This window comes from Dipodomys spectabilis, unplaced genomic scaffold (assembly GCF_019054845.1).
Source record: "Dipodomys spectabilis isolate Male_0828 unplaced genomic scaffold, ASM1905484v1 ptg000443l, whole genome shotgun sequence".
Classification (NCBI taxonomy): domain Eukaryota; kingdom Metazoa; phylum Chordata; class Mammalia; order Rodentia; family Heteromyidae; genus Dipodomys; species Dipodomys spectabilis.
The window spans coordinates 739,830-755,000 of NW_024871120.1; positions in this window are offsets into that span (position 1 = coordinate 739,830).

A 15,171-nucleotide genomic window follows, 5' to 3' on the forward strand; every position below is an offset into this window, starting at 1 on the left:
TCACTCTGGTTCCAATCCCAGCACTATCTGCCTCCTACCAGCACCTCCCCACTCATGCCTCATGCCTGCAAGGCAAGCATTCTACCACTGCTGACTCATTATTTTTTCTTGTTCAAAACACCATTGCTAGGAGGGATGAGTGACAATGTTGTCAGACAACTTGTATTTATATACTGTCTTGTAGAATGGAAACTTCTTTGTACAACCACCTAAAGATAACAATAACAATAATAATAATAAATGTTTAAAAAACACCATTGCTTCTGTCCTGCACTGATAGAAAAATATCCTAGTTCCCTTACCTGCACTTCTGATAAATGATTTTTATCAAGATTTCTGATTTACTAGAGACAGCTTACATTTGACCATTTATGTCAGTCACACCACACCGAGGTGACTCTCAGGTCAGGGAAGGAGCCCTGAGCCCGGCTTATCACCCCATCCAATTCTACTCACTTTAATCAAGTGCACTATTCCCTACCTGGTAACATTCCTAATGAACCTCATGATCATTTACAACATCCTTCTGGACTTCCTGGATATGAGAAGCCACAGGTCAGGTGAGTCCTAGGTCTGTGGGAGCAAGTCTCCCGCTGAGCCCTGAATTCTGAGCTCCAGGACTGTTCTTCCTTTAACTGGAAACTTCTTTATTTAACGTAAGCCACTTTTGATTTATGAATTTGTCATTTTTCTATTTTTACAAAATAGAATTTTTGAAGTAAGTCTTGATTTATGAATATAAGGTGGCATTTGCTATTGTACAGAGAATAAATATAGTTAATGTAAGCCTTCGTTATAAAGGAAGCTATTTGTTATTTGTGGGGGCTCTGGGAAGAATGTTTTTCCAGTCCCAAGTCTTGAATTCTGAGCCTAGGCACTGTCCCTGAGCCTGTTTGTGCTCAAGGGTAGCACTCTACCACTTGAGCCACATTGAAGCACTTGAGCCACTACACAGTTTTTTCTGAGTAGCTTATTGTAGATAAGTGACTCCTACCCAGGTTGGCTTAAAACTGCAATCCTCAGATCTCAGCTTCATGAGTATCGGTGATTACAGATGTGAGTAACTGGCACCCAGCTGGTAATCGAATATTTTTAAAAATTGTATATTCCCAGAGACAGTCATGATGGCTTATTGCTTGCTGTTTTGGAGGTCTGAACTCACATTAGAGATATTGAGAACTCAGTAGTCTGTCTAGCAAACCTAATATATTGGTATCTGTCACATGATAGCTTGCTATTATTAAAGTTCCATCTTTGTGTTTGAGAAGCTGAGATGTGAAGAATAAGGGTGAAAGCCAGCCTAGGCAGGAAATCTGTGATACTCATCTCCAGTAACTTGCCCAAAAAAATCCAGAAGTGGAGCTGTGGCTCCAGTGGCAGAGTGCAAAAAAAAAGAAGCTCAAAGACAACACAGGCCCTGAATTCAAGTGTCAGTATTCAATTCTCAGGACTGGGGCACACACACATACACATACACACACACACACACACACACACACACACACACACACACACACACAAAGAGCTGGTCATCGGTGGCTCCTGCCTGTAATCCTAACTACTCAGGATGTTGCAATCTGAGAATCATGCTTCAAAGCCAGCCCCTGCAGGAAAGTCCGTGAGACTTTTGTCTCCAATAAACCACTCAGAAAACTGGAAATGGCAGTGTGGTTCAAGTGGTACAGCGGTAGCCTTGAACTGAAATTCTCAGGGACAGGGTCCAGGCCCAGAGTGTTTTTCCATGACTGACAAAAGAAAAAGAAAAAGAAAGAGCAAGAAATAAATAAAAAGAAAATGCAAGGATTTGGGGAAACAAGAACAACAACAACAAAACCCACAGGACTTCTATCTTGGGTAGAAATCTGACCACCTAGGGAAACATACTAGTGAAATGTTGACCCTGACCCCACACTAAGTCATGGATCTTGGAATAATAGCTGTTTCTAAGGAAAACAGGACCCTGCACAAAAGCATGAACTATAGTATAGTATATTCAGGAAGGATTCCAATGGTGTAACTCCTTTGAACACCTGAATAGCATGACAAGGGTGGAAGGATAATGTCAAGGAAAGTGGGGTAGACCATGAAGAAAGGAAAGGTAGATGAATGCAGCCATGATAGTCAATGTAAATGTGTGAAAATGGAACTAGACAAACAGGTGATGGGGGCTGGGGAAGGGATGACAAGAATGATAAAACGGGTGACATCTATCACATGCATTGCACTCATGATCTAAAGTATGGACATGAAAATCCTTTGTACATCAACTTCATAAAATACTATTTGTAAATGTAATGACACATTGCACTCACAAACTGATATGTTGAATTGGAATTCTTTGTACAATTACTTAAGTATTTCTATAATAACAAATTCCTTATTAAGCTGGGCATTGGTGTTTCATGCCTGTAATGGTAGCTACTCTGCATGCTGAGCTCTGATGTATCCGGTCTCACATTCTTCCTCTCTGCTTTGACAGTATAATATCATCATTATTTATGATAGCGTACTTTAAAAAAAAATTTTTTTTTGGTCCTGGAGCTTGAACTCTGTGCTTAGGCACTGTCCTTGTGCTCTTCAGCTCAAGGTGAGCACTCTACCGCTTGAGCCACAGCACCACTTCCGGTTTTCTAGTGGTTTATTGGAGATCAAGAGTCTCACTGACTTTCCTGCCAGGGCTGGTTTGAACAACGATCCTCAGATCTCAGTCTCCTGAGTAGCTTGTATTACAGGCATGAGCCACCAGCTCCTGGCTCACTGTAATAATCTTGAACACACATTTTACTCCGTGTTTTACATTGCCTAATAATATTCTCACATTGATAGCCTGTGAAGCTGCTGTGGGTTTGGTATTATTCTTGCAGTGTAAAATAACTACACTCATTACCTGCAAAGACTTAATCTCTGATAATGCTGAAAATTATTACCCCCAGAACCATATTCATCTCTATACCTTGATATTCCTAAAGTCACATGAATGATCTGAATTAATTCAACCATTCATCACCTACTTATTAGCATGGAATGTCTGTTCATATGTACTCGCTATCATGAAAATTACTTTCACTACTTTTCATTTTTCTCTGTACCCCATTCTAACCCTATCACCCTGACTTCTCCTACATTAGTTCACCTCACCTATCCAAGCAGCCTTTAACATACAGAAAACAGGTCAATACTAATTGTTTTTCAAGTCCTTTCATTATAATACATGCATGGAACTTATTTCCTTTTAGGTTTTATTTGAAGCAAACCTAATTGTGACTCTCCTAATCATTATCTGAGAAGGGAGTCTGACAGAACAACCTAGCATGTGCACGCTCCCAGAGGACCCTCTAGCGGGAAGCAGCGCTCACTACACCCTGGGCCCTATGATGCCCACGCGCTGAGCATGCCTTCTGGCGGGAAACAGCGCTCACTGCACCCAGGCTCTGAGCACCACAGTAGTTTCAGCTCCAGCCCGTGGAATGGCCTGGCCCTGGAGACCTGGGCTGCTCTCAGGACAGTCCTTCTCCACTAAGAGTCATCCTCATCATCCCTTAATAAAAGGGCAAAGGAGAGGAGGAGGGTGCAGCGGAAGGAGGTGGCCAGGAGGGACGTAGAAGCTGTGTTCACCGCGGTCTGGTGTGGGTGCGGTGGCCCAGCCCCTGCCTCCGATTTCATCTATGCAGCTTTTCCCATGACAGTTAACGAGATACCGAATCGGTTATTTCTTGAAAGATGGTCCCCAAGCCGCTCTGCCTTTCCCTGCCTTTCCCTCAACGAAGGCGGCTTGACGATGTGTGGGTGCCCAGCACACTTGGGGGCCATTCCATCTCCTGATACTGTTCGCTGTCCCGCTCTGTTGCTAGGTGCTGCGGTCCGAACCCTGGTTCCCATGACCCACGAACGCCCCCGGAGCCGGTCCACACAGAGCCCCGGAAGGACCCAGTTCTCTGCCCAGCGGCTCCCCCTGCGGGTCCTGTCGACCACACCCAGCATCGGCCACTGACAACCCTGACTAGGGGACCGAATCTGGACCCTGACCTCCGGCAACGCGGGGGCGGGGGGGGGGGGGGGGGGGGGGGGGGTTGGAGGGGTGGAGGGGGGGCAGGGCTGCGCATGTGCAGTGGGGCTTACCGGGCAGTGGAGGATCCGTCACCTCTAACCAGGTGTTTCTATAAGGCATGGCGTGGTGGACTCACCGGATCCAGCTCCTGGGACGGTGCCACCAAGGCCTTGGCCAGAGTTGTGCCTGCTGCTCAGCGCTTCTGATTCTCTACCACAAGTTTAGACCAGGATCCGTGCCCAGACATGAGCCAGCCAAGTTCACGTCCCTGCTACCCCGAGCCCAGAGGCCACCCTTCCCCGCAAGCACCAGGCTGGGCTCCGCACCCCCGTGCCGCCAGTGTGCAAGCAAGAGCACGATGGCGTGAGGCTTTATTCACTACAGGTCCATGCAACCTGCGGGATCCCAGGCTTTTCAGCAAATCGGCTTCTCCTTGGGTCAGTAGATGCGGCTTGGTCGCACAGATTGGCTCACCGGGAATGCAGACCCAGATGTGAGGGAATACAGGGCCCAATCACCATGGAGACCAGAACCCGCGAGCATTACCATTGAATGGAATCCCTGGGCTTCAGGAACTAGTGTTGAAGGAAATACACAAAAGCCCCACCGGGGCCTCAGTTTATGTATAGCCAGCTTGTTATTCATGTAGCATTTATACCACCTACTGAAGTTTGGAAAAATTGTAAGGTAATTTTTAATGTGATTCTGTGTTTCAGAGAAAATCTAAGCTTTTGTGGTGGTGGTGGTGGTGGTGCAATATAACTTCCTGGTATATTTAAGTTTGGGATATATAGGAAATAAAAATTAGGTTGCCTAGTGCCCGGTCAGATAGTACATGTTGTCATTCTTCACGCTGACAAATAGATTCATTTTTGGACAGGAACATGAAAGGGTACATGTTAAAATATGTATTTTTCATAAATCTGCATGGATTGTGTAGAACATCAAAGCTGCTTTTAAAGGAGAGATTCGTGGATGTATTTGTGCTGTGCTTTCATTTCTTTGTAAATGAAGTAATGACTGATAATACACTTGTTGACCTTTTCATGCCTTCATATATATGTACACATATATAGAAATAGATGTCTGGTTTTTTGGTTTTCCAGTGTTTGGAAAGGAACTGATGGCAAAATTAATATTAAGTATACTTTGCCAGATAACCATGCAGACAGCAAGGTACAGAGAACAAAGAAAGGTTTATTGGTGGGGAAAGAGTGCCTGCAAGACTCCTTCTCCCAAGGGAGGAATGAGAAGAAGCACCGGTTATTTTTTGGGGTGACCTATATAACCTAGGAGGTGTAGGAGGTGCTAGAAGGTGCTAGGAGGTGGAGACCCTGGTGTCCACATGTGGGCCAGGGACTTCATCATGTCAGACTAGGATTTATGCCTCCTATCCACCTAGTAGATAAGGGTCCTGCAACTGCCCAAACCTGAAGTTCACCCTAAGGGTTCTTGTTGCCTTATATGGTGGTATCGGTCCCAGAGAAGTGCCATCCCAAGGTAAAGGGGGTTGGAAGTTGATTATGTACTGCCTTTACTATGTGGGCCTAGCGTTGCTTAGGAAGGGAGCATGTTAAGCTGTGGAGAAGGGAGGGAATGGACTAAAGCTATGGGAAGGGACTCATTTTGCTAACAGGACCTTAGTTAGATTCTCTACTGATGAGCTATACCTCCACCTTAAAAACAATTATAATTGTAGACATCCCATACTTCAAGGTCAACCTAAAGCATGAGTGGCAAAGCCAAACACAAGCATGTCAATTAAATAAAAACAGATTTTGGTTTGCTTTGTCATAACTCATGAACTACTAAGTATTGTATCACTATATTTAGAAATTCTTTACTATCTTATTGGCACTTGAAATTTATCTAAGTAGTCATTGATTTTGAAAATCACAGCATGCTTAGTAGGGGTCAATTAATGGTCCTGTTGAGGAGGTCATGTTGAGGAAAGATCCACAGCCTTTTCAGTGTGCTCTTGCAGCTGGTCCTTGAGAGGGAGAAAAGGACTGTAGCTAGAGCCAGGAGAAGGCATGTAAGGCCCTTTCACAGTGAAAAGGAATGAGACATAAGCAAGGTGGGATTCAGATTTCTCTACCTGTCTGTCTTCTTGTGACCTGATGTCAGAGTCTGCACTAGCATGGATCCTCTGGCCTGTGTTTTATTGCAAAGGCAATGAGTGAAGAAAAGTCATGTGATTTGAAGTTAAGAGGGATTTGGGGTCAGCCTTACTCAGACTTATGTACTATTGTTGATCAGGTGTGATGTAATGGCGGGCTGACTTTTTCTCTTTTTTTGCGGGGGGGGGCCGGTTGTGGGGCCTGAACTCTGGGCCTGGGCGCTGTCCCTCAGCTCTTCAGCTCAAGGCTAGCGCTCTAACACTTTAGCCACAGCGCCACTTCCGTCTTTTTTCATTTTGCTTATGTGGTGCTGAGGAATGGAACCCAGGGCCTCAGGCATGCAAGGCAAGCGCTCTACCACTGAGCCATCTTCCCAGCCCTTATTTGTTCTATTTATTTCTCTTCTTCCTCATCAATCCCCAAACCATGTCTGTGGCAGTATTTGTTGTATATATTTTGATATCCTATTATTAGGTGTATACAGTTTGTGCATACAAACTGTATGTGTAACATTTCATTAGTATGTCTTTATCTCAAACCTAGGCATCATGCATGCATTACTAATGCTGTGCATTCAATGATGCCATATCTTCAACTTATAGTGTAATTCTTTCTCTGTTGGAAATGTACTGTATTTTCTAGTAATTCCTTTCCAGAACATGTTAAATGTTTATGCCAGAAGCGATAAGGTTAGAGAGATTTTCCTTATCCTTACCTTTTCTCTCCATCGGTATTCTCAAGAGATAAAATTTCACGAAATCATATGACAATAAATTAATTTGAAATCATATGTCACCACTATGTGAAGATCATTGCTATTATTTAGGCATATGAAATGTCAGTTTTTAGGTAACTGAAGTGGCTTTTCATACCTCAATCTATAACCCATATTGCCCCCTCTTTCCCTTTATTTCCTCCATTTCTTATTCTCTGTGAAGTGTGAGGGGAGGTTGGCTAAGGGGGAGAGGGAACTGCTTATTTTCTGGCTCTGCTACCTAGCTTGGTACCAATACCACTGCTTTGAATAATCTGTGGAGAGTGTCAGGCAGCCCAGAAGACAAATCAAATCTTGGACTGAGTTCTGTGGTTGCACCTCTGTGGAACTCTGTTGCATTCCTACAGTGCCCTGCCTTTTACCCCACCTTTGGGCCCACAAGAATTCTCTGGCTTATTTCCTGTCAGACAACTGGAATTCCTAACCTGGGTAGTTGCAGAAAATGGACAGTAGGTGGCGAGTGCTCACCATAACATTGCCTAGAGAGGGAGAAGAACGTTGGTGATGGCTGGACTCTGGCATATCAGTGATTATACTGGCACCATACCCTGGTTGCACCGTGTTCTGCCTGACTGAAGCACACAGGACAGTACTGATATCTGCCAGTTTTCACTCTTGCATAATATAATACTAATTCACCCTGAGGAAATCTGTAGTAGAGCTGCGACCTCAATCATTTAGATACTGTAGCTTCTCAGTTCCAAATGTACATTTTGCTGTAAACATAATTAGTCTCTGAGCTGGGTGCTTATGGCTTAAGCCTATAATCCTAGGTACTGAGATGGCTGAGAGACATCGGAGGATCATGATTCAAAGCCACCATTGGCGGGAGACACCCATAATTGGTGCTGTGGCTCAAAACTGGTAGAAAACTAGTCGTATATAAATAAAACGTTCTGTGATAGTGCCCCAGACGCTTAGGTGTAGTCACACAGTAAAGAAAGAGATAAAGACAGATTGTCCCTTGGAGGAATTAACAATGTGTCCTTTATGAGGGTTAGCATCTGTTTGTAATTTTTACAGAAGCATAAGTTAAAAGATTTACAAGCCGGGCGCTGCTGGCTCAGGCCTGTAATCCTAGCTACTCAGGATGCTGAGATCTGAGGATCGCAGTTCAAAGCCAGCCCGGGCAGGAGAGACCTTGAGACGCCTATCTCCAATAAACCACCAGAAAACCGGAAGTGGCGCTGTAGCTCAAGTGGTAGAGAGCTCGCCTTGAGCTGAAGAGCTGAGGGACAGCTCCCAGGCCCAGAGTTCAAGTCCCACGACCGACACAAAAAAAAAGATTTACAATACAATAGTTTAGCTGGAGTTAAAATGGAGTATTGGCCTTCACCATTCAAAATAGAATTAACCAATCACATTCAAAACTCAAACCAATATTTTCTCATTTTCTCTCCTGTTTAGTCACAGATTGCATTTTCTTTTCTATTTCTAATTCCTTGAGCCAAAACTCTTGTCTTTCTCATACAATACCTTAGAATCTTATAATTCAAACTTTGGTCTCATGGTGCCTGCAATGATTATTTTTAATCTCAATTCCTACAGTGCCCCACCCCCACCCTTCCTTGATTCATTCATTTCATGAGAGGAAACTGGAATTCACAACCATGGTATTTTCAGAAAGTGGACACTAGATGGAGTTTGCTCACTGTCGTTCTATTGTTCTGAGCGAGGGCAGGGAAAGGAAGGAATACCCATCACACTTGGCGGGTAGTGAGAGCTTCTTGATTTTACTGGCACCATAAAGTGCCATCTCATGTGATTCTGCCCGCCTTGTGGTCCTGCATTGCACAGTACTAATCAGCCCTGAGGAAACCTTCAACAGACCTGAAACTACAGTTGTTATAGATACATAGCACAGCTTTCCAGTTCCAAATCAAAGACAATTTCCCCTGTACAAAATGAGCCCCATTAGCCTTATGCTGCTGGGTCATCTCTGTAACCCACAGCTACTTAGAAGGCTGAGAGAAATCTAAGGGTCGTTTCCAAGCTGGCCTAACAGGGTAGTCTTTTAGTCTACTGTGAGATTAAGGATTCCCCAGGAAACCACATGTGGAGCTGTTGCCCAAAAATGTATACTAGTAGCTGCCTTGGGGAAAAAATAAAATAGTGAAAATGTAAATATCAACACCCAGGCACTGAGCTCAATCCTCACATCCAAAAAAAAAAAAAAAGGTAAGGAAGAAAAGAAGAAATAAAGAATTCATTTCAATTTTTTGTTTTGTATGAATCATTTCCATGTGATATTTCTTGTATTTTTCAAGTCTATTAATATATTCTGTATAGAACACTACCTTAAGATTGCTTTCTTGCAGTGTTCTTATCTTACACACTCATTAACTTAGGCCTTGGCCTTTGCAAAAGGTAGTTCTCTGAGAGGCTTCCTGCCTAGATTTCCTGATAACAGTCCTTCTCTTCTTGGAATTCCAGTTTCTTCTAAAAGGTCCTAAGCAACACTGCAACTAAGTCGTTGCCATGACTACATTTACAAAACAAAAGTTATCTCAGTTACCTGTGGAACTCTGCCTCCCTACTAGGCCAACACCCACCCTCTATCTTCCCTTCTGGGTGTGGGTGGGGCAAACTGACTAAATGGCTCCTGTATTTCCTGGGAGGCTATTTTTTTTTGTGGGGGGGAGGTTCCGGTCATGGGACCTGAACTCTGGGCCTGGATGCTGTCCCTCAGCTCTTCAACTCAAGGCTAGCACTGTACCACTTGAGCCACAGCGCCACTCCAAGCTTTTTTCTTTTTGCTTATGTGGTGCTGAGGAATCTAACCCAGGGCCTCAGGCATGCAAGGCAAGAGCTCTACCAATGAGCCGCCTTCCCAGCCCATGGAAGGCTATTTTTTTAATGTGGCTCCCCAGTTATCTGTTATTATGGCATTGAGAAGCTGGGTTGTGAAAAGACGCGCAAGACTACAATTAGTACGGAAAGTCTAGCGCCAGTGGAAGCTTACAAGTATGCTTTCTAGAGTGACTGGAGCAGCAGTACTGAAAAGAAGATTACAACCTGTCTGGAGAACTAGGACAATGATTACATGATTGGTGAGTAAACTTGCTTCCCATTCCATTTTCACCACGGTTTTTCACTCTAATAATCCAATCTGTGGCCTTCTTATTCCCTTATTTTCTCCACCCCACCCCACACCCAACAGCAAGGGACAATCCCCCTCTATTCTCTTTTCTCTGTCTTCTCTAGAATCACTTGCAATATAAACCAATGTCCTCACCTACTCAGGTAAACTTTTTATATAGGTATCAGAATAAAATTTCTTGAACTATATAGACTTTTATTCACTTGATTTCCCTTAAGTAAATTAAAATAACTGGCTGTTGACAGGGCACATCTGGATATTTCTATCGGTCCCATAGAGATAATCTGTTACATTTTAGGACATGGTAGATTATATTTGCTATTTCCCCAAATGGACTTTACAAAAGCCATCCGTGGCCCCAAAGATGTTTCTGGACCTCTCATCATGTGTGACTAAATTAAGCTGAGAAAGCTGCAAAACAAAGCAGATCACTTCAGTTATGGAATATTAAGAGAATAAAAGGAGCTTTATACCACTGGATCTTTAGTGAGAAGATAGAATAAAAAGAAGAAAAAAATATTGGAGGATGCAATATAAACCAATTGAAACGTATCCAACCGATGATCTGGCTTTGAAGTGGCTATTTACTAGTGTGGTCATAGACCATCGTGTCCAGAAGGATAAATCAATGTGTTTTGAAAGATCCTAAACCAAATATACTTGTAATAATGACCAAAAGCGTTAGGACAGGTACGTTTCTGTCCTCCTAATTCCAGCTTTAATCCTAACATGTCCGGTTGTTATAATACCTTCACAGTCATGCCACTTATGGATATTACATCTTATGTCTTCTCTGCAATATCTTAAATGCTCAGAGAAGTTACACCTTCTGACAAAAGGACAGTATGTGTGTCACACACATGGGGGCACACACACTCTGTTTGCCCGGAGTGCTGTGTAGCTTACCATGTCCAGTTATTGTTTAGGTCTAGCATCCACATAGGAGGGAAAACACGTGCCGTGCCATTGGTCGGTAGGTCGGTCGGTCGGTCGGTCTGTCTTTCCACCGGTCTGTCTTCCCCTGGCATCACCTGTTCTAGGTCCTTCTCCGCCGGCAGCCCCCCCCCCCCCCCCCCCCCCCGCGCGCTCCTAGTCCATCGATCTACTTCCCTGTAACTGACATAATCTTATTCTTTGGGGAACAGATGAATAAACTTTTACCTTGTGGATATTGTACACACACCGTAACATGTGTGTGTGTGTGTGTGTGTGTGTGTGTTGACGGAATAGAGTGTTTGCCATGCCTGACTCCCTGGCTCTGCCTCTCTACCCGTCTGTGATGCGATGTGTGTGTTGGGGCACTTGTGCCTGCGTATGTTCCCAGTGCGAACTCCAAAGAGAAGTATGCCCGCCGGGCCTGTGGGTTCTAACTGTGCTTCGCCCCCGGGAGATAGGATCGCCCCTCTGATGCCTCCACTCTGTTTGGGCCGGGGCCCCTCGTCTCTCCCTGTCTTTCCTCCTAGGGTTCCCTACCTGCCCTCCCCCCAGCCCTGCACACACACACTGTGCACCGCCACGCTCAGGTCCAGGTCCTCCACCACAGGCATGTGAGTGATGATGCCTCTACCCTCCAACGCCTGTGTGTAGGGTTTAGATTCATCGCCTCATGCCCCGAATCCTGCTTCAGAGAGAGTGGCAGAGCCTATTAGAAAAGGCTAGCTGTCTGGACAGGCTAGAGTACGAACCGGTGAGAAGGTCGTTCCGTCCGGTGTGGTGCCCGGGGATAAGCGACACACGGGTGCCACCTCCCCTTCCTTCCCCAACCAGCCAGCGGCTCTCGTTTGGCTTTCCTGTCATTCAGTGATGGATGAGTGGACTCACGCTTCCCATTGCACTGTCACTGTGGTTTTCCAGACCTGTGTGTGTGACGTACCTACTCTCTGTGTGTTAGAAGAAACCTCTCTCTGGTCTTCCCCCTGCCCTTTCCCTGCCTGTGAAGGGTGGCGGGTGGGGGCGGGGGGAGGGAGTGTTTTGTGGGGAGGGCGAGTGGCGGACTTTCACAAGTGAGCGGGGTGCCTCCGGAGGGCTCCTCTCTTGCTGGAGCCGACCCATCTTTGGGAGTTTTTTTTTTTCCTTTCTGGTTTCCACCTGGGGGAAAAAGAAAACAAAACGTACAAACAACCCCCCCCCCCAAAAAAAAAGACGGGCAGGCAGATGGTGGGACCGGGGCGGCTGTTCTGTCGGACTTTGCGCCCGCAGGCGAGCGCGGGGTAGGGCCATGCGTTGCCGCTCTCTCTTCCGTGTCCGGTCTGTGCGGGGGTGGCAGCTTTGTCGGGTCGACCAGTAGTTTTGTCTGGGCCCTAGGCATTGTCCTCCTCCCCTCCCTGGACTCTGGTCTTTGAGGGCGAAAAAAGGAGAGTATGAGGGAGGTCTCGGGAGTCGGGGGAGAGGGTCCCTGGGTGAGCGGATAGGTGGTGGGGCCGGTCCCGGCCCGGACTCTGACCCCCCCCCCAGAGTCACCTCCGAGTGAGCACTTGGCGCATGCCGGGTGCGAGGGCCTGGGTCGCCGGCCCTGTGTGGCCTCCCTCCACGGCCCCGGCGGCCGGAGGACAGACCTCTCCGGTGGGAGGAGCCGTGGGCACGGCCGAGGCGAGCCTCGGGGCCGGGACCTACCTACCATCTGCAGGGACTTGCCCGGTGGGCCCTGCGTAGGGGAAAACTCAAGGCGGAGGGAGCACCTCGGGAGTCGGGGACCCGAGCCCGGGAGTCCCGGGTGTGTGCGTGCTGGCTCTGTTGGGGACGTGTTGGGGACCTGGTTTTGGCATGGAGACATGAGGATTTTGTACCTGCAGGAGGGTGCTGGCATGCTGTGTCCCGGTGGCTGTCAGCAGGTCTTTGGGGGCTCTCTCGGATGCTGTGTGCCGGGCCTTTCCCGTCTCTTCCCGGTCCGGGTCCCCCTGTCCTTCCCCCTGCACCCTGGGCTCCCGCTGCCCTGAGCAGGCCCTGTGCCCCTGTGGTGGCTTGTGGGTGTGGTGGTGGTTGGTTGGTGGTTGGCATCTGAGTGAGTCCCGTCATCCTTGATCTCTCCCCCGCTCCCGGTGCTGGATTCTGGCCCTTGCCTCGGCACGCCGAGGAGGAGAGTGGTTGGTTGCCTGGGGTGCGTAGGTAGGCCCGCGCGGTGTGCTTCCCTCGCCGTGGCTGGCTTGAGGAAGAAAAGGGGGGGGGGCGAGTCCCGCCTTGCCTGGGCGTGTGCGGCATCCCCGTTCTGCCGTTGGGCACGCCCGACCTCCGTGGCTCCTTTTCTTTTTTCTTTCTCCTATTGCCCCTAGCTCTCCAACTCCCCCGACCTGCCGCTTCCCAATGGCAGGCCTGGTCGGCCGCTGAGCTGCGCTACTCCCAAGCGCTGTCCGTGGCTTTTTTTTTTCTTTTTTTTCTTTTCTCCCTTTCTACCTTCTTCGGTCCTGTGCCCAGCAGAGGTGTCCTGGTTATCCCGAGTGCCAGGGACGTTTAAGCCCGTGGTATTTTTTCATTTCTTTTTTTCGTTTTTTTTTCTTTTTTCTTTTTACCTCGCTCGTTACTCACGAAAGGGTGTCTGTCCTGCTACGCTTTTATCCCAGGCTGTTGGCCCCTCTCAGGAGCCAAGCTTCCTGGGCCACCGCCTCCAGAGTGCCGTGTGGCTGTCTTCTCCACCCCCTCGGTGTGATTGATGTGGTGATGTTGCGATCTCCTTCGGGCCCGGGCCTAAACTGCGCCAGGCGAGGGACGGACATTCATGGTGAATGGGAACGCTCTTCTCGTTCTGCCCGTGAGCCCCTGCCCTCACTGTCCCACCGTGCAGGCGCCGGTGGTATGCGGGGAGGCAGGGGTGCTGCAACAGGGTCCGGCTGCGCTCTTCCTGCCCTCGCCGTGAGGTCGGGGACTTGTACACGCTGGAGGAGGGGGTCGCCCTGATCTTGCTCCTCTCTTCCCATGACTCGTTATCGGCACGGGGGTTGGCTCTCTCCGCAGAGAGGGAGGGTCGGTGCTCCGTGCTTGCCCATGCTGTGTGGTGTGAAAAGCCGCACCTCGCGCTCTGCCCTCTTGCGGTGCTCCCGGAACGCTCCCGGTCGGTTCTCTCAGGTGCCTGAGGCTGAGTGGCTGTGTCATTCCCGATCCTGGCATTGTCCGCTGCCTTGTGCCAGCCTGCTGCCCGTGGTGTGTTCCGGCCGTCCTTGGGTTCGTGGGGCTTGTGTGAGTGAGAAGTTACCATTGAGGTTGACATCTCTGCTGGGGGGGTCGAGGCGGTTCCCCAGAGGAGCGCTCTTCCCTTTTTGCACTGGGTGGTGGCTTCCCAGCATGAGCTGCCGCCCTGGTCCTGGCTTGTCTTCCCTGCCGTGTCACCTGGCTTTTATTGCACCGGGGGACCTTAGATGTTGCAGTGGGAGGCGAGCTGGGCCTGTGCGGGCTTTCCGCCCGTGTGCGCGACTTTGCTCTGGCCCCGCGCGGCAAGGCCGACTGACCAGGGTTGGTGTTGCTGCTGCCGCAGAACCCCCCTGCCCCACCCTTCCCTGCCCCCGTGGTGGGAAGGATGGATGCCTCTGATGTGTGCTGGTCCCGGCGGGGTTCCCGTCGGGGTTGGGTGCGGGCCACCCTCAGAGTGAGGAGAGGTTCTCTAGCGATCCTCGTTCGGGAAGCGGCGTGAGCTGCTGGGTTGGTGGGGGCCCGCACCCGATGGGCTCCCGCGGCCCTGCCGCTCCCTGTCCCGCTTTTGAGCGTTAGTGGGTGCCCACGTCAGTAACTGCGTGCCTGCGCCTCCCCCCTCCGAGCTGGGGGAGGGTCCCGCGGGGCCTCTCCCTGGCCGTCGTCTGGTGTGGTGAGTGGAGGACGTTCCTGATCCGTCCCCGCCCCTGCCTCGCGTGAGGTGTGTTGAATGGCGGAGCCTAGAGCCCATGCCGGGTCACGATGCGAGGGCGTGTGGTGTGTGGCTTCCCGGCCTCGTGCTTGGGGTGCCGTGGGGTTTTGGGGGGTCTCGTCCCCTTCCCCATCCGGCCCCTGGCAACGCTGTTCCCGAGCGTCTGTGTGGGCCGCCGCCCGTTGGTGATGATGGTGCTGTGCGGGCGCTGGGCCCCCGCGGTGTTCCGGGGCCGCTGTGCCCGTGGTGGTGTGCCGCTCAGGGGGGTTCTGGCCCTCCGGAGCCGAGGATCCCGGT